The sequence below is a fragment of the Sinohyriopsis cumingii genome, chromosome 3 (genome assembly GCF_028554795.1).
Source record: "Sinohyriopsis cumingii isolate HCF-2022 chromosome 3, ASM2855479v2, whole genome shotgun sequence".
NCBI classification, from domain to species: Eukaryota; Metazoa; Mollusca; class Bivalvia; order Unionida; family Unionidae; genus Sinohyriopsis; species Sinohyriopsis cumingii.
In genome coordinates this window covers 60,921,416-60,949,086 of record NC_142963.1, presented here as the reverse complement: position 1 = coordinate 60,949,086, position 27,671 = coordinate 60,921,416, and the positions used below count along the sequence as shown (strand labels likewise).

The 27,671-nt window shown below is 31.4% G+C and overlaps 1 long non-coding RNA gene across 1 annotated transcript; it reads right to left on the bottom strand.

Moving 5' to 3' along the window:
* Positions 1-408: 408 nt before the first annotated feature.
* LOC149802953 (uncharacterized) lies at positions 409-27,300 on the bottom strand. The gene is made up of 2 exons (XR_016420116.1): positions 18,624-27,300; positions 409-628 (listed from the first exon to the last, which is right to left on the bottom strand). It is a non-coding gene; the product is annotated as an uncharacterized LOC149802953 (long non-coding RNA).
* Positions 27,301-27,671: the final 371 nt, after the last annotated feature.

Here is a 27,671-nt window from a genome sequence, read left to right as displayed (position 1 = left end):
CAGGTGACTACATTTTTTAAAAATTGTATATACCTGTCTATGTATCTATATATTTGCACCAAAAAAAAAATTGAAAAAAAATAACATCCAATTCTCAGACGTTTGTTATGCATCACTTTTGCACAATTTCAAAAAACGCTTTTAAGCATATTTATTTATTATTTACGATGAACGTTTTCAAACAGCTAATATCTTTAGCGTGAGGGAGTAAACACTTCATGAGTGATATTTACGCGTGTGTGCTTGTAGAGAGAGAGAGAGAGAGAGAGAGAGAGAGAGAGAGAGAGATACAAATATACACCAAAGAGAACAGAAAGTGCTAACATCAAACATAATCGAATGTTCTATCCCTTGATTCTACAGGAGCATGCGAAATTATTATAATAATACAAATAATACGATCATACAGATTCGAGAATATTTTAATTCGTACTCCACGGGAATTAGAACCCAGGTCTGCGGGTAAACGGCACCCATTGCTGTTCCTGTACGCACCAGTCCCTATTCCATCGCGACTTAGCACATCACCCCAAAAAGTATCCTACAAAGTCGGTGGTATAGTCACTCATGTGTAGCAGACATAGTCGCGACATGCATCATTGTCGCTTCCCGAGTAGAACTTAATATTCTGTGAGAGAAAAAGGATGAATATTGGCTTCCTCATATTGCAAATGTAATCTTTTTGAAATATAAACTGACTGCACATATATAATACCTTTAAACTGTATAATCTGGGATGAATAACCATATAGCACACGAAACCGTTCATCCGATAAATACAAACCTTGTTCATATAAAATGGCATACAAATTTTACGCCCCTCGACAAGCACGATTTACTAGTATACATAATCGGTCTGTGATTAATCTTTATATTTGTATTTGTCCTCGTTTAAAATTTCTAAAGAGTCGATACCTTTTTCAATTGTTAGAAATTTTGCCCATGTTAAAAATGCATAATTCCAAAACGATAGTAAAATCCTTTTGCATTCTAGCGATATTTGCAAATCATTTGAAAACAATTATAATACGACAACTCATATTTATTGAGAAAGTAATCAATTATATTCTGCCATTTAGAATATTTATTCAACAGGTGCTTTACCCAAGATATTTTATAGGATTTTATAAAAGATATTTCTTGCGCAATCCATCTACTTCGAACTTATTAGCATATGTTCTTCTAGTCTTTTTTTTATCAGAATCGTTATTCTACATATATTTATAAAACAATTTCTTTCAATTCTTTTCATAACATTTGCTGATGGATTTGAAAAGATTAAGAATAAATTTGTCAGTTTGAATAAAACTATTGAGTTTCTAACATGTTCTATATCTTTTTAAATTTCTTCCATTTTATCTCCCTATAACTTTTTGTATATCTTGTTTCTTGTTTTCAAAACTAATTTCTACAAGGTACTTATGTATTCACGGATAACTCAACTCCTAATAAAGAGAAATTAGAAACCCAATAAAATCCTAAATTTGTACACATTCATGCATGGGAATCATTTAATGCCCCTTTTTTATAACTTGTGTTATGCTGATATTCACTTTTAATCCCGGCGTTGGTAAAAAGTCTAATAATGTGTCTATCAATGCATACAAATGAGTTCTCCGATTGATATAATATAAACGACGTGTCATCTATATGTTGTACCAATTTTGTTCGTATCCGTTTATGAAAAAGCCTTTATACCATTATGGTTCGGAACCATAGTTATTAAAATTTCTGCTACTAATAAAAACAAAATAGGAGAGAGTGTCCCCTTGACGTCAACCACTACCGGTGTGAAAAACTTTAGATGCATATCATATACATATTGCATTTGTTCACCAAAATTAAAAAATAAAGCATTTCCTGTATACATGATTCAAGAGACAGAGTACAAAGTTTTTATCAAAATAATCTTATATAAGGATACCATTCATATGAGTTTCTTCTGTAAATCACTTAATACCAGTCTGACTGCCTCCCAACTATACCTTCCTTTCATAAAGCTTTTTTTTTCACTTTCATGTATTAATTTTGGCAAATGTTTTTACTCTGATCCCTATAACTGATGAGTCTGAGGAAATATTGAACAATGTAATAGATCTGATAAGGCTATTTTATAGGAAATATTTAACAGTGTAATAGGTCTGATGATGTTATTTCATAGGAAATATTTAACAATCTAATAGGTCTGACGATATTATTGTATAGGAAATAACTGACAATGTAATAGGTCTGATGAAGTTATTTAATAGAAATAATTTCACGATGTAGTAATTCTGATGAGGTTATTTTATAGGAAACATTTAACTATGTAATAGGTCTGATGAGGTTATTTAATAGGAATATTTCACCATGTAGTAATTCTGATGAGGTTATTTTATAGGAAATATTTAACAATGTAATAGGTCTGATGAAGTTATTTAATAGAAATAATTTCACTATGTAGTAAGTCTGATGATGTTATTTTAAAAGAAATATTTAACTATGTAATAGGTCTGATGAGGTTATTTAATAGGAATAATTTCACGATGTAGTAATTCTGATGAGGTTATTTTATAGGAAATATTTAACTATGTAATAGGTCCGATGAGGTTATTTAATAGGAATAATTTCACGATGTAGTAAGTCTTATGATGTTATTTTATAGGAAATGTTTAACAATGTAATAGGTCTGATGAGGTTATTTAATAGCAATATTTTCACGATGTAGTAATTCTGATGAGGTTATTTTATAGGAAACATTTAACTATGTAATAGGTCTGATGAGGTTATTTAATAGGAATAATTTCACGATGTAGTGAGTCTGATGAGGTTATTTTATAGGAATATTTAACAATGTACTAGGTCTGATGAGGTTATTTAATAGGAATAATTTCACTATGTAGTAAGTCTGATGATGTTATTTTATAGGAAACATTTAACTATGTAATAGGTCTGATGAGGTTATTTAATATGAATAATTTCACGATGTAGTAAGTCTGATGATGTTATTTTATAGGAAATATTTAACTATGTATTAGGTCCGATGAGGTTATTTAATAGGAATAATTTGACGATGTAGTAAGTCTGATGATGTTATTTTATAGGAAATATTTAACAATGTAATAAGTCTGATGAGGTTATTTAATAGAAATAATTTCCACGATGTAGTAATTCTGATGAGGTTATTTTATAGGAAACATTTAACTATGTAATAGGTCTGATGAGGTTATTTAATAGGAATATTTCACCATGTAGTAATTCTGATGAGGTTATTTTATAGGAAATATTTAACAATGTAGTAGGTCTGATGAAGTTATTTAATAGAAATAATTTCACTATGTAGTAAGTCTGATGATGTTATTTTAAAAGAAATATTTAACTATGTAATAGGTCTGATGAGGTTATTTAATAGGAATAATTTCACGATGTAGTAATTCTGATGAGGTTATTTTATAGGAAATATTTAACTATGTAATAGGTCCGATGAGGTTATTTAATAGGAATAATTTCATGATGTAGTAAGTCTTATGATGTTATTTTATAGGAAATTTTTAACAATGTAATAGGTCTGATGAGGTTATTTAATAGCAATATTTTCACGATGTAGTAATTCTGATGAGGTTATTTTATAGGAAACATTTAACTATGTAATAGGTCTGATGAGGTTATTTAATAGGAATAATTTCACGATGTAGTGAGTCTGATGAGGTTATTTTATAGGAATATTTAACAATGTAATAGGTCTGATGAGGTTATTTAATAGAAATAATTTCACGATGTAGTAATTCTGATGAGGTTATTTTATAGGAAACATTTAACTATGTCATAGGTCTGATGAGGTTATTTAATATGAATAATTTCACGATGTAGTGAGTCTGATGAGATTATTTTATAGGAATATTTAACAATGTACTAGGTCTGATGAGGTTATTTAATAGGAATAATTTCACTATGTAGTAAGTCTGATGATGTTATTTTACAGGAAACATTTAACTATGTAATAGGTCTGATGAGGTTATTTAATAGGAATAATTTCACGATGTAGTAAGTCTGATGATGTTATTTTATAGGAAATATTTAACTATGTAATAGGTCTGATGAGGTTATTTAATAGAAATAATTTCACGATGTAGTAATTCTGATGAGGTCATTTTATAGGAAATATTTAACTATGTAATAGGTCCGATGAGGTTATTTAATAGGAATAATTTGACGATGTAGTAAGTCTGATGATGTTATTTTATAGGAAATATTTAACAATGTAATAGGTCTGATGAGGTTATTTAATAGAAATAATTTCACGATGTAGTAATTCTGATGAGGTTATTTTATAGGAAACATTTAACTATGTAATAGGTCTGATGATGTTATTTAATAGGAATAATTTCACGATCTAGTAAGTCTGGTGAAGTTATTTTATTGGAATATTTAACAATGTACTAGGTCTTGCATATTTTCAAAACCGTTCGAAATTTATGCTCCTTTGGCAATAGTGTAATATTCCTTATCGCTTTCTTACAGATGACATGCCTTTTTTGAACCCTTGATTTATTAAAAGTATCCAAAACTCTCCTAAAGCCTTTCAACCTTTCAATGAATTTATAAAATTAAGTGGTGAATCCATCACTTCCTGGTCTTGTGTCGGTACTCGTGTTGTTGTTTTCTTATTTTTTGTTTATTTTTTTAAATTTTTTGTTGGTATTTTTAAAGCTTCTGGAAGCGTTATTTCACCGTCTACATTTTTTAATTGTTCTAGAATCTCTTTTGGAACCTCGCATCTTCCAAGTATAGTATCTAGTTTTATTGGACTTATATTATCATCTTATCTACTAAATGTATCGAAGAACTTTTTTGTACCACATCACAATTTTGATCACATAATCATACCTTCTACTTTTTCTTTTCTTATTTTTCAAGATTTCAAGTACGTCCAAACTCAGTACATTGCAACTAGTTCTTAATACATTTTCCAAATGTTATATTTCTATCAACAATTATTTTTCCTCTTGGTCCTTTCCTTTCGTGAAGACTTTCTAATTACTGATCTGAGCAGCTTTTGTTGTATATCAGAATCATTTGTGTTGGCTTTTTAAATGCTGCGGTAGCCGCACATTATACATATATGTTTCTTAATTAACTAGAGGATATACGGTACGCGACTAGATACATGTACATAACTGTATAATTTGCTCCGCAGGACAAATAGTTTTTATATTGATATCTGACGCAATATTTTGCGAAGAGATAGGTTTATGCTAGATGTGGCAGCGTGATATTTTTACTAAGTGGGCAGAGGGATATCGTTACTAAGTGGGCAGAGTGATATCTTTACTATGTTGGCAGTAGGATATCTTTACTTTGCTATTGTTTTCTTCCTGCGCTGGTTTAGATATTTGTGGGAGTGGGGTTGGCCCATGCGTGTTTTGTCCAGATATTTAAAACTGTACCAATGAAACTCTTCTATCTGAAAGTTTAATTTGTCAGGGATATTAATTTTAGACCATAATTGGTGTAAAGGATTTACATTATGTTGTATAATATTTCTTCGTTTATTTCTTGAATTATTTATAAGAGATACATTCACAATGGAGTTGAAAAGTACACAATGGAATGGTACAGGATAGATAAATAATTGTATTTGGACACGATTCATGCACACTGTATTTGTAAATGATACGTATACAATGTACTTGTAAAGGATACATACTCAGTGTATTTGCAAAGGATATGTGCCCAATGTATTTGTAAGAGATACATACATGTGTTTTAATTTTTTAATAAATGCTCATTTTAAGAAACATGCTGAATAGTATATATTAGGAAAATATGTATGCAGACAGTAATCAAATGAGTTTGTGAATATGAGAAATATACAATGAAAAATCGTGTTTTGAAAGAAACATGAACATAACCTACAGTATGCGCTACGTACTTTTCTCGGAAACCTTAGATCATCTAACTCAGTAGCATGTCTCTTCCCCGATACATGATTATGTATGTGATTATTGAAAAGTTATTGTCACTTTTTTCGTTCATTAGTAATGGCAGAAGAGAGTTTTCTGAAGTGATAATGTAGATAAGTTAAATATTCAAGTGCTCGGAATGTCAGGCATTGTTTACTTTCATTATCTACTATGACATAGGCAGCTTAATTTATTTTTTCGAACACAACACGTCTAAACATGACATAGGGTTATAATAGATGATTCTGAAAGCCTTAAAAAAATTGCTACTAACAACTATTCCGCGAAATATTCTCTTCTGATGTTTTAGTTTGAACGTGATAATCCTTGGTCAGCTTTTATGCATATATATATATATATATATATATATATATATATATATATATATATATATATATATATATATATATATATATATATATATATATATAATGAAAGCTGACGAAGGAGTATATATGTATGTGTTGGGGGTGTACGGGTGTTGTTCAGCAATTTAGTTTTAATCGAATGACACTTATTTTAATCAACAATTCCTGGAAAATTGTCCTACTTACGTTTTTGCAAAACTATGGTCTACATAGGAATAATATCTTAAGTATATTAGAAATGTGTTGTGAAAATAACGTCATTCATTTCTCAAGGTGAGGTCGGCGTACCTTCTGGTAAGTCACTTTGAAAATACTGTTGATACACAGGACTGATTGGAATTGACAACTGAGAAAAGCTCAAAAATATAATGCTTTACATCAGATATATTTTTTTTGTTTACGAAGATATAAACTTTACCAGCTATTACTAGTATAAGTTTAGTATAAGTTGCAGATATTTATTAAGAGGTCTTCAATTTGTACCTTGAAAGGTTTGGTCTCATATATATATATATATATATATATATATATATATATATATATATATATATATATATATATATATATATATATATATATATGATTACATCTTTTCCAGAATATCATGTTTCTATAAAACACGTATTACATGATAGCACCCTCCTAATTTCTCACAGAACATATATACTGAAGGATTTTTCAAAGGAAACTTTTCCTATGTGTATTTTGTGTGTTTGATATTGAAAGAAAATTTCAATGTTCAGCATAAATCTTCTATTTCATAAAACTAACTCTCCGAATTTTATACTCATTTGCAAGCTGCAAGCACATTATTTTTATGTGAAGGATTTTTTCTCTCCATAATTTTCAAAATAGAATAGATTTCGTTTTCCTGAAATTTACGTGCTTTCCACATATTACAGAATTTGGCAAAATGAATCAACGTATGTTGCAAATCTCTAGAATTTTCTGAAAGAATAAACATCATCTGTATAAAGTCGAATTAAACTTTCATTACAACACCACTAAGCCCGTTTTCTATCATATTACTTTCAATTCCATTGAAAAATAAAACAAACAGAAGTGATAAAAGATTTTCACCCTAATGTTCACCTTTGGGACAATGAAAAAAGAAATATATATTTTTCTATTACATTTTGTACATAAAATCTATTGTAATTATACAGTAATTATACAGTTCTTTATTACAATTCCATTATCAAAAGCTCTTTTGAAAATCCACGAGAACACAAATGAAGTTGTGAAGACATTCGATCAAAAAAGTACGAGAACTAGAAAAATAAATATTACATATGTCAAATAAGAATATTTAAAACTGATCATAAGTTTCCAAGTTTAGCAGCCTGACTTGTTTGGAAGAAGACATCTTAAACATATTTTTGTATTTTATTTTTTTATCAATGACAGTCAGAGTCCCTTTACTCTCGTACGATTTTCTGCTTGTTAGTTTGCATATATGAGCTTATCGACACTATGAAATATGCTCATGTATTCATTTCATACCGCTGAATACCGCATCACAAAAATACTTAAATGGTTATAAAACGAACCGAAAAGCGAAATAATTCAAATAATAAAGGAAATGATTTTTATTGGAATTCTAATCATAGAATACACGTAATTATGACTGTATCAAATCTTGTTTTAGATTCCTTCTATTTAGTATAGTATATTCATTGTATTTCCTAGAAGTACCTGGACGTAATGAAGGTGTGTACAGAACTAATGGTTACATGATCGTTCGATGTAGTCGCGCGCTTTATTCATCACTACAACTTCCAGCATGATATGTTAGATGTGGAAACCTGTAGTCAATCTACACAGCGCAATTTTAAAGGGCTGCCTTTTCCTTTCATTTATTTTTTCGCGAATCTAACACGACAAAACTCAAACATATCAAAATTAATAAAGATATTATCACGCATCCTCAGGTAGGGTCCAGTGTTAGCACTTACTGCTCTGTCTGTTGTATAGTTGTAAGTATGTATATTAATTTCTCTATGTCTGGTGTTTTGTAACAAGGAGTGAATATGTATAAACAAGTGTTAGTTTCTTGAACGTCATACTGGTGTTTCTGCTACACTCCAAATACTTTATACAATCAGCGGTGGTTTCAGAGTTGCAAAATGAAGAAAATGGGCCGCCAAAATTTTATTTCTATATCACTGAAAAAATTCTGTGAAATCTTCATAGAAAATACAAATTTGTTTTCAAAATCAAATTTATTTTTTAAATAGTCTGCAAATAATCTGTTTTAAACAAACTCAAAAATTGCCGGCCCCACTAATCTCACCTCACTAAGGCCGCTACTGATACAATCGACTATGTTTCATCCTTTTTGGGAGATGAGTGCATGGTCGAGGGAATATAGAGGTTGGTGCGTGCATGCAATGTTATTGTTGCTGTAACCTCGGACCTGGTTTCGAGTCTCGGTATGGAACGAATTAAGAATATTCTTTAACCTGTATCATAATATTCTTTCTCAACATATAATAATTTCACATTATATTATAACGCATCCTCGTATAGGATCCATTATAGCAACGTCCGCTCCTCCTCTCTGTCTGATGTATATTCCCCTTTCTGTATTAATATTAGACCAAATTGCCCAGTATGGAGTTTTTAAAATAATTTTTGCATTAAATATTCATGATCAAAATTTTATAGTTGGTGATAATATATGTTGATAGTTCTTGTTCGTCAAACGTTCCTTCTATTTTTTCCATTTTTTAATTGTAGATTTGTATGTGACTTTCTTACCATATAACCTAATTTGCATTTTGTTTTTCGTCATATAGATTCATATAAACAAATTATTCACTCTTTTAATGCTCGATCCATACGAGTCATTTTAATGCTGAGATGAGTTGCATCATTATATTTATCTATCATTTCTGGTAAAATATCCTGATATTTTTGTGTTGTTTGCTGTGAACTAATTATACATTATATGTGTTAATGTTCGATTAAATCTTTCAAACACAAAATATGTGCCTTTCTGACAAGTGAGAAACAGTTCAATATTATTTTCAACCAACTAATATAGAATATTTTATTTAATATAAAAAATGCGTTGGTTATAACAGTTCTAATTTCACTGTGGATTGATAGGCTCCATGTGTATTTACTAAATGTATCAATAACATCTTGTATGTATTTATGTCCTTTATTCCATCTACTAAATGTTTGTATATCAACTATATCAGCAAACCAATATATAATATAGTTTATCTATGGTTGGTTTATGCAGCTCGTCAACTGGTTCTTGTGTAGTCCATCTCAACGCCTTTTTATTTGATTGGTTTGCTTAGACAAGTCCATGTTTGGCATTAATAGGTCTTGCAACGAACGTTTTCAATGATTTGTGAGGTAGTGTCAAACCTTTATGTGTGTTTTGTAATTCATCCAGCGTTTGTTTATTACCTTGTAATATATTATAAGGATTTACATTAAAGCAATGATCATGCTAAAAAGATACGATATCCAATGAATGGATTGGTGAACCATCAGGTAATAAATAACTATAGATACGATATCCAAGGAATGGACTGGTGAACCATCAGGTAATGAATTTCTATAGATACGATATCCAAGGAACTGATTCGTGAACCATCGGGTAATAAATAACTATAGATACGATATCCAAGGAATGGATTGGTGAACCATCAGGTAATGCATTTCTATAGATACGATATCCAAGGAACTGATTAGTGAACCATCGGGTAATAAATAACTATAGATACGATATCCAAGGAATGGATTGGTGAACCATCAGGTAATGAATTTCTATAGATACAATATCCAAGGAACTGATTAGTGAACCATCGGGTAATAAATAACTATAGATACGATATCCAATGAATGGATTGGTGAACCATCAGGTAATAAATTTATATTGATACGATATCCAAGGCATGGACTGGTGAACCATCAGGTAATGAATTTATATAGATATGATATCCAAGGAACTGATTTGTGAACCATCAGGTAATGGATTTCGACTTTTTGGTAACAGTGGGAAATTTACCCTTTAAATAACTAATCTGACATCTGCTTTTGATGGTGTGTGTGTGTGTGTGTGTGTGTGTGTGTTATTTGGATTTTTAACGTAGCTTTAACAATTTTTCAGTCATATCGCTACGATGTCTGCAGTGTGACAGTTTATATCGATGTCTAGCACTGGGGCATCATGCCGCAGACATGTCCCACCCAGTCACATTATCCTGACACCAGGCCGACCAGTCCTAATACTAACCTATTGATGCTGAGCGCCAAGCGAGGTTGCTGTTAGTACCATTTTTTAAAGTCTTTGATATGAATCGGCTGGGGATCGAACCCACGACCTCCCGCATCCGAGGCGGACGCTCTATCCACTAGACCACCGGAGCGGTAATGCTTTTGATGGTAGAAATCCTGTTGTTTTTTTCGTTTTACGTATTAAACAATTACCGTTCATATTATTTCTGCAAATTTTTGTTTATGTCACGACTTTATTATTCGAACCAGCTATGTTTCTACATTTTGGGTAATATGGTTTCATATTTATATAATTTCATATTTATATACTTTCATATTTATATAATTTCATATTTATATAATTTCGTATTTATATAATTCCATTACGGAGTTTCTTGCACATTGTTTTATAACATTTTAATTACAAACTGAGTTTTAGAACTTAATTGTTATATCAATTGGTTGCCCCCCCCCCCCCGTACAACAGTTGATTACATAATACACACATTAATATCCACTCATAACTGTATCGATATGTGCTGACTACTATGAATAATTTACTTCTTGCTTTGTATCATATGCTTGTCAAAAAATATTAATTAAGGGCAGGCCAAGGAATCAAAATAGTCCATATATTTGATTGTTAAATTCATTACAAATAGCATTTCCTTTAACACGGTCTTCAGTATTAACAATAACGTTTCGTCTTGTCATTTATCTCATGGCAATAAATCTTCCGTAAAACTACATCTGAATTTATTTATATGATTCTTTTTCATAGTTTTTTCAAACCTATAAATGTGCATAAAGGTCTGTCTGTTTATAAATGGCGGTATTGTTCCTAGTAAAAGCTAATGACTAGCCTACCGTTACCGGGAGTTCCTGGCAGCCCTCGCTCTATACCTAATAAAACAGGTAATAGACTTCAAGCAATAACAGCAACAGGGCAAATAAAACCACATTGTTTCCTTTGCTTTAAATATGCACCTTAAAATCGTATATCAAGACCGTGAGTTTTTTAAAATAATTTTGCTTACATAATACTTTATTTGCGTTTTTAGCCCTAATTTACGACTCCCATGTTTTTTAAGACGACTGAAGCCTACCTACGTCTTGCTAATGTAGTGGGATGTTTTGTAGATTCTAGTAATGTATCATTTTGACGTCGTGGAAAGATCGATTCAAATTCAATGTGTGTCTTTTGTATTATTATATTACATTAAATACAATGATTTTCAATTCCTACATCGTTTCTTTCCTAATACCAGAATCGACTATGGACTACTATGTGATACCAGTGATATCACCACTAGTGACAGGTAGCCATCATGTAGAAATAATCTTCCTTAATGCAGACAATCCGTTGGTAAACTTAGGTAACGAGATTCCAAAATCTATATTTATTTTTAAAAAAATTAAAAGCAAAAAAGTTAAAGAATTAAAAATAGCATGCAGTATATGAATTCCTAGATTGCACTGTCAATTTCACACTAATCCGGAAACAGTCCAATGGTATTTCGAATGAAGATTATAATGTGTTTATTACATGCATTTACAACATATCTGAAAATGCCTCCATTAACAGCGCTATTGCCAGCTGTAATGGTCGTTAATGTGGTAATTTCAACCACTGATTTTATTTTTTTAAACAAACTTCACCACTACAGCTATCTGAGCCAAAACATTATCGTTGTTTGCTAATGCATCCTCGTCATTCGCATTAAAACTGCACTTTCAAGTTTTATCATTTTTCCCTCTGACTTCAAACATAGATTTATATAGTAACCGAACAATAACCCTCTCTTTCGTTATTAAGCTACTTTCCTTGATATCCATGTTTCCATCACTTGGTGCATACTTATTATGCTCAAACTGTTTATTGAGATTTCATAAATAAATCTAAATGCGCTGAAATTTTTATTTTTATTTTGTATGATTGTATGAGTATATATATAATAGAATTATAATCTTTTTATTACTTTTCCAGACATTAAATTCGATAATATTTGCGCTGAGTTATTATTTCTTTTTATTACTTTTTCCAGACATTAAATTCGATAATATTTGCGCTGAATTATTATTTCTTTTTATTACTTTTTCCAGACATTAAATTCGATAATATTTGAGCTGAATTATTATTTAATATGCATATAAAGGTACCATCTTAATGTTACATTAAGCTAATTTATTGACAATTTCTTTTATATCTGGTAGTAGCTTTGGATTTCTAATTAAGCAATAAATTCGTTGATTGCACGAAGCACATTACCAAATATATTAAAATCACAATATTATGTGCTGATATTTCTGGTTTTATAAGAATATTTTATATTAAGTTTATTGAATTTGTTTTTTCATTTAAATATAATATGTTAATAGTCTGCAACTTAGATCAGCCTCTTTTCCAGAAGAGTTTGTAATATGCCTTGTAATACGTGATAATTTATATATTTTGTCAATCGCCACGTGCATAAGCGTTGTTCTTAATTGTGAAATCGATTTTGTAATTAGGGGCTAATATTATTCGGCATCTTAATGTACTAAAATTTGGTTCAATTGTTATCGCTTCAGGCTCTATCTGATTACTTATTATTATCTTTTTATAGCGTTATTTATATAAATTATATTATATGTTCCCGGTGGTATTATTATATCAAACCTCTGTGTACCATCATAGCACCGAAACCAATATTTGGTTATGTCTAAAACCTCGAATTCCATACTACTGAGCTTATCAGTTCTATTTTTTAAGCTTAATTAACCCCAGACGGTATTAGTATGCTGAAATCAACATTAAACTTGTTACTGACACAAACAAGTTGTAGTGTCAAAATCTAAGAATGGTGTTGTTTCATGTACCAGTTATATAATTTCATTATACAATATCACAGACAGTTGTAAAAATTTATTTCATACTAAGTCTCACTTGATAAATTATCATTAAGTTATTAGAATTTCAGCAATCTCGTTATCTGCGTTGATTTCTCACATTTTTGCGACCATATATTATATTCAATTTTTTAACCTCAATGGCTTGGGTCTTTATAATATTGTATATTGCCTGCATTTGTTTTTATACCTTTTAATTTGTATCTGTTGTTTTTTGTTGCTGACCCAGATAAGTTATTTAATGCTTTGAAAGTATTCATGTTTTGTCACTATGATTCTTTGCTTAATTTCCATCTGTTTATGTCAAATCATAAAAGGTCATAGTCAGTCTTTGTTCTTAAAACAGACTTGCTATCATTGGTATATTTTTCCAATTTTAATTCAGAAGTCTTCTTAAGGTCAATATACCAAAACATGAATCATAGTTCAATTTATAAGATTTGATGGTACATATTCATCGAAATAATATTTCCTTTCCAGTCCTGTACTTTTTGTGGGGTTTGGCTCGCAATATTTGTTTTTCTTGCTTTCTTTCATGATTTTTTCCCCCATTTTAGTCATGACGTTTCTTGTTTCTTTATTTCTTAGGTTAATATTAGGCCTGGTTGTGTCCTTGATTTTTTTTTTCTTTTGATATTATAGTTTTATATATTGTTGTAGCTTCTTTATTTTGTTTAAAACAATCTAAGATTGAATGATATCCTTACTGCTCTATTTCGCTCATTTTGTAGTTTATGAACAGAATGAGGATAAAATAGATTTGGTATTACTGATTCATATGGCATTCTAACTTGTGCTTCAGTTGTAAGGACAATAGCTAGGTAGGTGCGTGTGTATTGGGGGTGAGGGGCTTAATGCCTCGAGTATTTGTGTTACTTGTTCTTCTGTAGTGTTTGACTTCAGGACTGTTAATTTTAACACATTTCTTTTCTTCCTGCGTTTTACCCTCTAAAATGCAGAAAGAAAACAAATGCGTGAAAGTTCCCAATTTACATCGAATGAGTTTGACTAGATGACAATGGATGTGTTTAAACTTGATAGGTTCAGGGCAGAAGGGGGTCGACAATAAAAAGTGCAGACATTTGTGATCACTTCCAGAACGTGTCCAGCTCAAAGCTCTAGTTTAGGATTTACGTTTAGGTCCCTATCTCAAACACTATTGCTAGTAGAGTCATATAAGTCGGTACCTACAAGCATCATATGGAGTCCTGCGCCTTTCAGTAAAATGTCGGTCACTGTGACCTATCTATATTCACATTTCATTTACTTTATACGACATTTGTGTTTTTTTCAGGCATTATTCTTACGAAGTCACATTGCTTGGTATGCAGTTGAGTATTGAGATGCACTAAATCCATCAATGAAAACTACGTCATGGTTCAATTACGCGTGACTACCCTTGCATTGAGCTTAGTTTCTCAAAGTCTGGGATAACATATAGGTCCTTTTTTTTAGACACTACTTCTTGTCAAGCTGCATATATTTTGATCTATTAGGCTAGTTCAAAGGTGACAAACATTATACAATGACTTGTACCGCATAAAAACGGTATATTACAGTATTCGTTGTGTGCAAAAAGGTCACACTGCCTTAGGCGGTTGCCTTGTTGTATCGTTATCATCGCTGTTAAATGAACTAGCGAATCACAAACGTTTCATCGTATGAACTATAGCAACTATCACTGGGAATATACATACTATAAAGCATGGTCATTTGTACGATCTTTTTAGAAGCACAACTTTATTACCTTCATAAACATTTGCTGAGGTTGAATCACCATTATATTCACCACAGGGTATACTTTGTACCTTATATAAACACATGTATGTCTAACACAGGGTATACTTTGTACCTTATATAAACACCTATATGTTACGTACAAACATGAAGGTAGATCGATGAATTTTTGTACTCCGTTTTGCAGTTTTGATCTTGTGCTTTGTTATCGTCATGAGCAGCTAGATGGACCCCAAGGTATGCTTGAATAATTATAAATTGCTATTTGTTTCTCTTACTCGACTTATTACCGGATCTAGCTATCTACTGCGCTTACTCGACTTATTACCGGATCTAGCTATCTACTGCGCTTACTCGACTTATTACCGGATCTAACTATCTACTGCGCTTACTCGACTTATTACCGGATCTAGCAGTATCACAAATTATATGGTACTGTAATGTTGTGATATATTCTCTTCAGACATCTGCACATTGTAAATAAATAAACAAAAATTATTTTTACCTTTACCATTCTAAATTTTCAGAATTGAATAAAATCTCGAAATAAACGTCGGTCATGTTGGAACTTTACAAAGAACTGCCAAGAAGAGAAATCATTGAGATTGATGCATGCTTTAAGATATACGTCTTTGACAGAAGTTAAATTTGCTTCGTGCTAGAAACGCTTGAAATCGCCTTGTTGGTAAATTACGGATGCCCAGTTAGCATAAGCGACATATTAAGAGATGGCTTCATCGACGAGGTGGTTGTAGAAGAACACACACACATTCGATGTCTTTCAAAGGACATGAAACTTAGCATAACAAAATTCAGTCTTTGTTCCCAGTTAGAAAACTGCACGAGTCATATCTGCTGAGATAAAGGCATACGTGCAAATTCTATGATAATCTTTATTTTGTAAATTTGATATTTTGGTCTTCCACCGAGAAGATATACATGCGAGGATTGTTTTCTTATTACTTTTTATGTCTGTCATGTCTCTGGAAACATATGGTCGTAAAACATTTCTCCGCGTTTAAAAGCTTCGATACATCTTTTTTTGCAGTTTTTAAATTTTTTGAAATAACAAACTAATTCAAAATGTGTACTGAATATTCCTCCACTATTTTGTATAATTAATCAGTTAATTCCAATAGCGTTTTCACGAAACAATTAGGAATCTAATTGATGTAAATAGTTAATGAGATATTACTCTAACAAAAATCATACATAAAGTATTTTCTGATGCCCTCGAGAAAGTTGATTTTTGTGGAGGCGAACGAAAAAAATTTCAGCCGCAAAACCTTAATGTTTACTGAATATTTGTTTGGAATTATGTGTATGATTTAAAAAAAGAAAAACAACAACAACAACAAAATATTATAAGATGTCTTTAAACTGATGATGGTACAAATTAATATAATGTAATGCTAGCTATACGGATGTTACAGTTTGAATAGCAATATATGCGTCTGTGTGAAACACGGAAGATTTTACTGACTTTTTATTTTTGTATTTTTTATTTATCAAAGAGTTAAACATGGTGATATTTTTGTCACCGATTGTATTTAATTTCTTCTAGAATTTTAATGTGGATAATTTGTTAAATGAGAATGATACTAGAATTTGTTACTGTTGATAAAATATACATTTTAACACTGCTATATGCAGATGATACCGTTCTGTCCGCAACGTCGTCCAAAGCATTGCAAACATTTTTCAAACAAGTTAACTTAAATTTTTGTGAGATTAAAACTCAAATCAGTGTTCATAAAACTGAGATCATAACCTTTATGAAATATAAGAAAAAGAAAATATTAGTCTGAGATCATGTGGCTTTGAAATTGAAATTGTACAACCTTTGGTATATCTAGGTCTTTTGCTGAGCAGTAAGGTACATGGGTTAAAAGTCACAAAAGAATTTGTGTACAAGGTTCAGGAGCTATAGCTAGATCAATAAACATAATGAATAATTTTATTTTTCCAATATATAGGAAAATTAGGTTGTTTGATCTTTTTGTTTTTGTTGGTGTCATCAGTTCTCATTTTCTCCAAAATAGTCAATAATAATAATAATAATAATAATAATAATAATTATTATTATTATTATTGTAGTATCACTAATATACTACTACTACTACTACTGTCGCTACTAACAACCATAGCAACAACAATAATAATAACAATATTAACTAAATTTAAGGCTTGTCTACATGAAATATTGAAAATGAGGGTGCTATGCTTTAAGCCGATAAATTTATTTTTGTTTTATTTATTATTACATGTTGTTATAAGCTGGTCCATTTCTGCGCTTATTCTTACACAATCAAATAATGTTATCAGCATCGGTTTAAAATGAAGTAACTAGACTGTGCGTGTGATAATATCCAATATGGAGGCTTCATGTTTGCTACCTTTTTCATCTATAACATTTTAATCTCTTGTTGGAAAGAGTATAAATGTTGTAAATTTCTCTATCGCGTTTTCGTGTTTAATAGTCAAGTGAAATTTCACTCTTCTAATTCTTTCAACCTTGACTCTCATAGACGTTGTGACCTATTAGTTTGTAGATACTAGCAACAATCCGGTTTCTATTGATATAAAATGTTTGATATTTGTAAAAATAATATATAATGGGCGGTTACACAGAGACAGGAACGTTGGGAAATTCATATGCCCTGGACCAGGTAGACTAAGTGCACTGTAATTATTATTGAGACAAGGTCAGCAAACAGTGGTCTAACGCTGAATGTGTACAAAAGAAAACATTATATAAATCATTAAAAAAAACCAACAATTATCATTCCACACGCTTTCAGAGACCAGAACCCCCAAAAGGGGGCCGGGGGCAGACGGGGCGTTTGGGGCGCCAAAACTATGGGTGCCAGAAGTCTTTGGACCTTCATCGTCGCTCCTGGCGCCATTTACCCTAAGTACGCCACTGTTAGAGACCGACATACATGTAGTGTTCCAAAAAAGAATCTGTCTAAAATTGCGTTCGAAAAGCGTTTTAGTGCCATATCTAAGTAAAATATTAGTGTTATTATTTAATAATGGTTATATACACTGTCTCATATAACAGTAGTTTTTACTAATACTGTGTTATTATATCGTTCAAATTAACTCATGTACCACAAGAGGCAATGCAACGTATATCTAAATTGATCGGTTGATAACATATTTGTGGTATAATTTCCTTGATTGAATGCATTCTTTGGAAGATCAAATGGAACATTCCATTTAGTAAATTATTTATTGCGACAAACGATTTTGATCTCCCTTTACAACATATTGGCTCCTTCTTTCAGACACATACGAATACATGTCAGTTCACACTGATCGACATAAAGTTTAATACAGCGTTGTTGCTGTGTATTAAATCAACAACTATAAACACCTGTGACAAAAACCTGTATTACATGCACATAGTGCTGCCAAACCAGTTGTACTATCTACTATATAGATCTACCTGTAAATCCATATACCTAGCGCATGGTAATGCCCCGTGCACTGTCAAAACGACCTAATTAGACAAGGCGCCTAGGTGCAGGAACGTCATATCCAGGTATAGCTTAATATTCCACGAATGGGACAATTGACTGCTCTTCGCCGAATAAGGTCAAGGTAGTCCAACGTTCAAACCCGTACCTGGATAAAGCAAAAGCAGACGAACAACGAGAACTGATTGAATAATTATATTTGTCGCTTGTGATCTGGCGAAACTTTGGGCTTTCTGGGGGCATCCTTTCTAAGAATGACGAAAATGCCCCAAGAAATCCTAAATAGACGCTGTAAAGTCCATCGATTAATGGAACGTTCTGCCAGCAGGATTATACTGGAGTGAGGAGGATATTACCTAATGTGACAGTAAATGCCGGCAACCTCATTTTCACGGAAGGTGAGTGACATGCAAATTGTTGGAACATGATGGTTCCTTAATATGACGGAACACGGGAACATCGTTCCTTATTATGACGGATCATTGGAACATGGTTCCATTTTATGACGGAACGTGACATTTTTGTATTTGGTGATATTCAAATTTTAGCAACCAACATCTTCAAGTGTTAATATACTCAGAGAATAGTATTCTCGATGAAACACGCAAATCTATTGTATATCATTCAATGTCAAACCACAACATGTCGGCATTTTACAATTTATTAACGTATGTTAAGTATATCAGAATATTTGTTTATTGTGACGCGCGCCGTGCCATAAAAGAGGACACACGCACGCACGCACACACACACACACACGCACACACACACAAACATTTTGTATGGATATATGGATAGCTATGTTAGTATTTAATTATTTGATTTCGATACCCATCGACTATCCACGACTGGGGAATGGAGGTGCAAGGGAAGATTACATATTTTATCTTTGAAACAGATGGGGGTTGTGTGCATGTCTGTGTGTGTTTGTGTGTGTGTGTGTGTGTGAAAGGTTGCCATCCATTAAAAGCCTATGTAAAATGTATTTTATACTGTAAAAAAAATAATCTCAGATTGAAGGAAACATAACTTAACCCCACCCCACCTCCGAATCAAATGGTTAGTGCCTAACATTATCAAGTGATGTAAGAGTGTAAACTTCCGCGTTCCATATTGGAGCTAACTATTGATTGGCTGATATATGATTACGGATCTCGCGCTGGATTGGCTGTAAGCGCCGGGTAGATTTCGTACCGATGACAATTAAATCTCGCTGTTCACTAAGATTCAACTGAAGGTCAACAGGTGGAGGTATGATCGTTCAACAGTTATCTGTACGGAACAAGTATAAGCAGAAAATGCGCACGTATATGCATGTCTCTAATGATATGATTTAATATTTAGAACATGTCATGAACGTGCCCAATCAGTGGGGCTGATACTGAATAATGAAACATAGATCATATGGCGAATAAGAATCGTTTCAAATGCACTGGATACAGCAGGCGTCTTCATGGCTTGATTAAATGAACGGACAACGACCATCGCATAAGCTCGTATATTATACAACGCTCTACTGGTATTGAAACCAGCTGATTTTGGAATCTCTCTGTGATACATAAAAAAAAAACAAAAAAACGATTAAATGAAATGCATCAGACTGACAATAAACTGTACAAAATCATTTTTTAAGAACTTTCCCATGCCCTCTCAGTGAGTATTTTGTTATTTTTTATGTCAGTGGAACAACCAATGTCTTTATACAATACTTCCATTATAGAGAGTCATGGAAACGTTTTTACTTTCAACGCTTTCGATTTGTATATTGTATATCTTGCGTTTTGTGTTTGCTTTTGACAAATACTCAGTGAAAGTAAAAAGCCCATAGGCCAAATAGCTTGCGTAATATATATATATATATATATATATATATATATATATATATATATATATATATATATATATATATATATATATATATATATATATATATATATATATGTGTGTGTGTGTGTGTGTGTGTATCAGGTGTTGACAATATGACGTTACCTGTAATTATTACAAGAAAGTCGTCGCATTATCCAATTTCTATGATGACTTCTTCAGTTTAATTACAAAACGTATCAACCAAAATTAAATAGTAAGAGAAAAGAAACAAAAATCACATCAGAATGAAATATTTCAACGATGAAAAGATGAGTACAAGCTGCATTGAAATCTTAAGGTATCAAATTTTGCAGCTAGACATTGATAAAAGTAAGATTTATTGGAACCTATTATATCTGCATATAATATTAAGTTTGTCATATATTCAAATTATATCGATCGTTGTTAATTTACAGACTTGGAAACTAAAATTGTTTGACGGCATTACATTTTATTTACAAATGTAGCTCGAACATTCATTAGCTACGACTGCTTTTAGCGCATATCTTAAAATCTCATTCGTGCAAATTTGTGAGGGAAACAATTATTTTCTTGCACTTTCAATTCATGGAGATCATGCATGGTATTGAGATAAATAAAAAGAGAATTAAGATTGGCCATGTCGGTTGAAATCAATAATTGAACCGTATCAAAGAAGGTGTAATAAGACAACCATTATTGGTCAGTTAAGCTTCACTGGTCAATCATTGTGACATGTTCGTTCCTGTTTCTAACAGCCAATCAGATCATGATAAGTTATGTTGGCATCCCATGACTCCGTTCCAGCAGATGCTGGTAAAGAGTTGGAGGTGTCACTCTGTTTTTTGTTTCTAAAGGTCATGGTTTGTAACTTTTGTATCCCCTGTCCTCCCAATTGTGGATTTCATGTGATATTGTTTTATTTGTATTAATTTTTTTTATATAAACTTTTTATTTTTTTATTATTTATTTTTTACATTTTTTAAATAATTTTTTTTCTTCTTCTCGTCAGGGTTGATCTTTGTTTCGTTTCGCCATATATCTCGAGTTGTCCCTGCATGCGGGTTCTGAGTTGTACTCCGTTCCCACTCGGTACGCAGGTCGGTTTCCATTCTCAGGTCAATACTTGCAAACACTAGTGCTTGTGATTGTTTTCTTGCCTTGAACCCGACATGCATGAAACTTAGGATCGTACTCGTTTTCCCGTTGCGAAAGTTCAGGGTGAAAGTTTCCGCTCCCATCCCCATTTCGTTATCGTTATTATTTTTGAGTGATTTGCCATAGTCATAAAGGCCGGTGTGCTGCTGTTTGTGTGTGTTGTGTTGTAAACGCAATTTATTTTGTGTATAGACTGGCACTATCTAGATCATATCTTAAAAGTTTTGGGTTAACTATCTAATTTTCAGTAGTGGCACGGTAGACTTGGTATTAGTCCCTGGGGTGTAGTTCTAACTGTACTTGGATAATTGTTTGATTGCTTTCCGGGCTGGGGTGTAATTAATCATTTGTAGTTATTGTTCCAAGATTCCTGGCATCATAAGCTAGAAAAGATTTAGTGGGATAGTTTGGATACAGGTTCGTCATATGATGTGTCGTTTAGGAGGTTATTCATATTTAGTTGTAATTTCTATTTTATTAATTATTTTTTGTGTGTTTTATATATATATATATATATATATATATATATATATATATATATATATATATATATATATATATATATATATTTATATATTTTTTATTTTATTTTTTGTGTTGTGTGTGTGTGTGTGTGTGTGTGTGTGTGTGCATGTACGCAGTTTACTTTGTTGTTGCCAGATCATGATAAGATGTGTTCGCGAGGAAAGCCTAATTGAGACAAAGAGGAAAATATGCAGCCTTCTCCAATTAATAGTGTGGCCGCAACCTTTAAGTTATGCTCATGTTGTCAAAAAACAAATGACAAAAACCAAGCCAATCTTTTTTAAAATACGTACGTTTTTTCGGAATAAAAATATATATTTTTAATGATTTTTGCATCTTAGTAGCTTTTAATTGCAATTGAGAAATAAATGAAAATTGAAAAAAATAATATCATATTTTTTAAATTTGTTATCCCATTTCATGCAGCTTCGCTAAACATCGGCTTTCACCAATTGCACAACTATTCACATATCTATGGAATCAGCAGACGATCTTCCGATAGCGTAAATCTAATTTCATGGAAATCAACCAAAGACTTGTACGAAACGTGTTACCCAACAGCGACTGCCTGATAAATCGGACCAAAATTATCTCAGAGGCAGAGGTATTAACGGATAAAAGTTTATTCTGTAAACGTCTTGGGTATTTGGAAAAGAAAATCTACGATGGAACATTTATATCGACTAACTTTGTTCAATTATTTCAATTAAAATTACTGTGTTAAAACGTACATCGTAATACAGTCATCGACAAAGTATTTGATTATCTGGAAACGTTGGGAAACTGTTTTATAACTGGTCACTTATCAGATCCTAGCAGCTGGACCAGTCCCCTTGACAATGTGCTGAATTAGCTCGAAACATTGCAGAACTGTAGTTTTACAGTTTTACTGTAGTTCACAATGGCGGCGAATTACCAAGTTTCGTGTTAATATATACTGGTAAACAAGAAATACTCCTTTAGGATTTTAAGTCGTTGTCTTCGTGAGTAACTAATACCCACACAATTTAGTCCACCTTGGAAAAGTCTTAAATATTAGTTAGGCAGGTCATAAGTGTGATACCAAATTTTTTTTTCAATACCAAAAACATTCTCTTAAATTTTAACCCATGAAATTTTATCCTTATGAATATTTCTTGTATTACATGCATTCAAATATACATATAAAATATTTAGATAAACAAAACAATACGCTACAATTAATTATTTAAATGATGTTATCAACACGAAAAATATTATTGTACTGTATGTCTATTATTTATAGTAAAAAGATGTAAATAAAAAAAAATCTGAAAACATTAATCATTCCAAAGCTTAATCATTTGTTCATCTCATTACCAAATCCTTCCCAAAAAAAATTGTATTCGAGAATTAAATGAATTATTTTTCACACTTATATGGAAATCAAAAGTGAACAAAGTTAGAAGAGAGGTTATGATTCAAACTTTTTCTAAAGGTGGCTTGGCAAAGATATTGATAAATTTATATTGGCTTTGAAAATATCATGGATTCGTAGAATTCTTCTACCTCACGTAAAATTGGTCAATTTACTTGAATATGACATACGCGAGATTAGAAGCCTGTTCCACCTAGGGGATGAAAATGGGCTTACTTTATCCAAAAAGACAACAAATCCTCTTTGGCGTGATATTTAACTGGCATGGAAGCTGTTACAAGAGAAAAATATCCCCCGGATAAGAGATGTTATGAAAACAAGTTTATGGATGAATTCCGTTATAAAGGTGAACAAGGTATCCATTTTCTATAGGAAATGGTTTGAACATAATGCGATCTATACTGATGATATGCTTACAGATCTGGGAACTATGATCAACTATGATAGCTTTAAAGCTAAATATGGTCTCAATACGAATTTCCTTGCCTTGCAAAGAATAATTCAGTGTGTAAAGTCCTTGTGTAAAAAATTACATTTATGGTAAATCAACACTGGTCAGACCATTTATCTATTCCTTTTATAAATATTATTTCATAACAATAAAGGATGTAAAGACTATTACAATTTACCTTTAATAAGGGTGTTAAACCAACTAGTGAAAATAAATGGAATTAAATTTTTAATCTGAACATGGATATATGGTCTGACATTTATACTAAAGTTTTTTAAAATAACAAGAAACTGAAAATTGCAATGGTTTCAATTTCGTATTACTCACAGAATTGTATATATGAATTCTTTTCTGTTTACAATAAAATTGTCTAGCACTGATAAATGTACTTTTTGTAAAATAAATTTCCCGGAAACAATACTGCATTTGCTTTGGAAATGTAATGCGATAATCAAACTGTGGAATGAAGTAACCCTTTGAATAATGATACTGTGCCAAGTACAAAAACTGTTATATTAGAACATACAAATAGAGATGGAATACACGGACAACCTTTTTATTGTTGCTTTCTTTGAGCCAAATACTACATCTATATATGTAAAATGAAAGGAGATATGCCTAGATTGGATGGTTTGTAAGTTTTTATTAAAGATCTCTATAATCTGGAAAAATATATTTCAATAAAATCTGAAATGAAAGAAGTATTTATGTTGATTTGGGAACAGTAGGAACCATTATTCCACAGTAGCAAGAATGATGTGTTTAACTAAAATACATGTTTAATAGCGTCATGTTATAGTGTACGGCGTGTGATCTAGATGATGCATATTTATAACTGTCAAATAAGAGATTGTGAAATGCATGAATGTGTGCACGTGTGCTTGTATGTGTGTGCATGTTTTTTTTTTTCTTCTCTTTCTCTCTCTCACTATATTTATTGTCCCTATCAGTTGTAAGGTGACCCTGGGATGGTTCCCCGACCAAATGGTCAACATATTACGGGGACAATAAAAATAAACCCCAAATAAGCAAACAAAACACCCCAAAAATAGTTTATACACAGAAAACGTTTTAAATACCTTGTATAATTTCTAGACAGAGACAAAATAAAGTTTTATCGTATTAAAACTTTGCTCAAGTTGATTTGAGCAAAAGTGAAAACATTCGAAAACGATTATAATAAGAACCAAAAAGACGAACCAGACCACCACATGGAGGTTCTGTAAATGTATAAAATGTTTTTATTTTATGTACAATAATAAAATAAATTGACATAAAATGGAAAAAAAAGCTTGAAAATCTAAATTAAGTATTAACTGGATACAACGACATAATATTTTAAGGAAAGAAAATATGCTTCATTTTATTTTGATTGACGTAAATAAACTCAACTCTATAAAGTGATGGAAGATACAAAATTTTCAGAAATAGCATTTTAAATAAATGTTGTACGCTCCAGAAACTTATGTGCGTATTTTTGCTTTGATCGTGTTTTGCACTCAGAATTTTTCGTTAGTATTACAGTTTTTTTAAAAATAATTCAGCAGCTTTTGTGAAAATAAAGCAGAAATATTTCTTTTCTTTTTATTGTGCACTCTTAAATGGTCCATAACTAATTAAATAACAATTAGCAAAAGTCAGATCAAACCATAATACATGTAGCTCGATGTAGAATAATGTCAATTTCACTGCCCAATAAAAAGCAACAGTATCAATATCTAACAAGATATAATAACTGGGCAACATAGATACGCTGGTTTGCTTTTTAAAGATACATTTTATATGCGTCTACCCGACTATACAGGTGCTTCAGATAACATGGCTCCAACTCTTCGAATGTTCAGTATTATAAACTGCCTAGACGGACAATTAACACCTCGAGTATTCATGGAAAACAAAGTAAAAAAGGACTGTTTTCGTATCTGTATGGAATTTCAACCCCAAAATATGAATAGACAATTACCTACCTTTAAATACATCAAGGAAATTGTAAGCCGTATATTAATAACACAATTATAAAGTGAGCTGTAGCAAACTTATTTTGTTGAGAGGATATGAAAGTGTAGCCATCTTTTGTCACGAACAATAGTTGTGCGTACGTGGTTCGTTCGGATATAAATAAACAAAATATTACGCGTATCCTTAGAAACAAGCGATATTAGCGTTAATCAGAAACCATATGAACATATTTGTATTACCTGGAAGAGATTAAATTTCGATAGGTATTGAATCGCGGATGTACAAAACACAATTATAATGTACATCCCCATGCATGTTATTGATGTTAATATACACCGATCGCGTTCACTATTAACGCTAAAGCTAAACGTTCTCAAGTTGCGTGTGCTGCATATTTGTTTTGTTCTTTCAGGGTGTCCTTGCAAACTAATACGCATGTATCTACACTGACATTTGTCTGAAGTCGATACAAATGGGGACAATCAACGAACGATTTTCTCAGTTTCAAATCTGGCTATCATAAAAATGTGTAACTAACAGAAGTTCATAGTTTTATCGGATCAATCGTCGATGCTTGTTTGTAAGTCGAGTTCACTTTTAAATTGCCCAGACCCACATCAGCCGTCGCATCATATGATGGTACGTTTTATCATTAGTAATAAGTAGAACAAACAACGTATGCCCTGATCTGCCGATGCTTCAATCGACGGTAAATCTGGAGCTATGTTATTTGCATTTTGGACTTTACTTATTCGCAAGTATAGACAATATGTAAGGCTAATATATTTTTCATAGAACGTGCAATGTCCAAATTGTTGAATAATAAGTACAAACACTTCCTTTAAAAGACTTCTGGGAAGATTTTGCCATTTATTTACATTAACTTTACATGCGATAAACACAATACATCAGTTATCAGTATTTTGTATGTAGAAAATATTATAACGAAAACTATATGCTTAATTATTTGTTGAAGTTTTAAGTTTTGATCATGTGATCAGTATTTCTACTGTACATAGTTCGTAGTTTGAGATAATGTTTTACAACATAAAACACAGGTATATCTTCACTATCTTATAATGTGGGAACTTCACTGTATGGAACAATTCCATTTATCACAACATTATCTCCTTTTTATATGTTTGTCCAGTATGAGACACAAATATATCTTCACTATCCTGTATTTTTTAACTTCACTGTATAGAAGAATTTAATTTAACACAATGTATCCTACTTATACTTTAAAAAAATTATTCTTAAAACCATCATTTTCTTGACTCCTAGTGAATATTACTTTGCCATTGTCTATGACTATTTTGGGCATCAGTATATATATATATATATATATATATATATATATATATATATATATATATATATATATATATATATATATACATACATATATATATATATATATATATATATAATATATATATATATATATATATATATATATAAAATTCTAATTTACAGAATAACTTAACTAGTGCAAGTATTAACTATTATCATAAAAACAAGTTTACTGATTCTTTGAAAATGAAAGGGCATTTTAAAAATATTTCTTAATATGTTATGACTATTTATAAAATATTTGATTATAAGTATGATGCACACCATACATTTTATTATATAAATTGCGTTCTGATGACATACTGAACATTCGTCAATAATATATCAAGA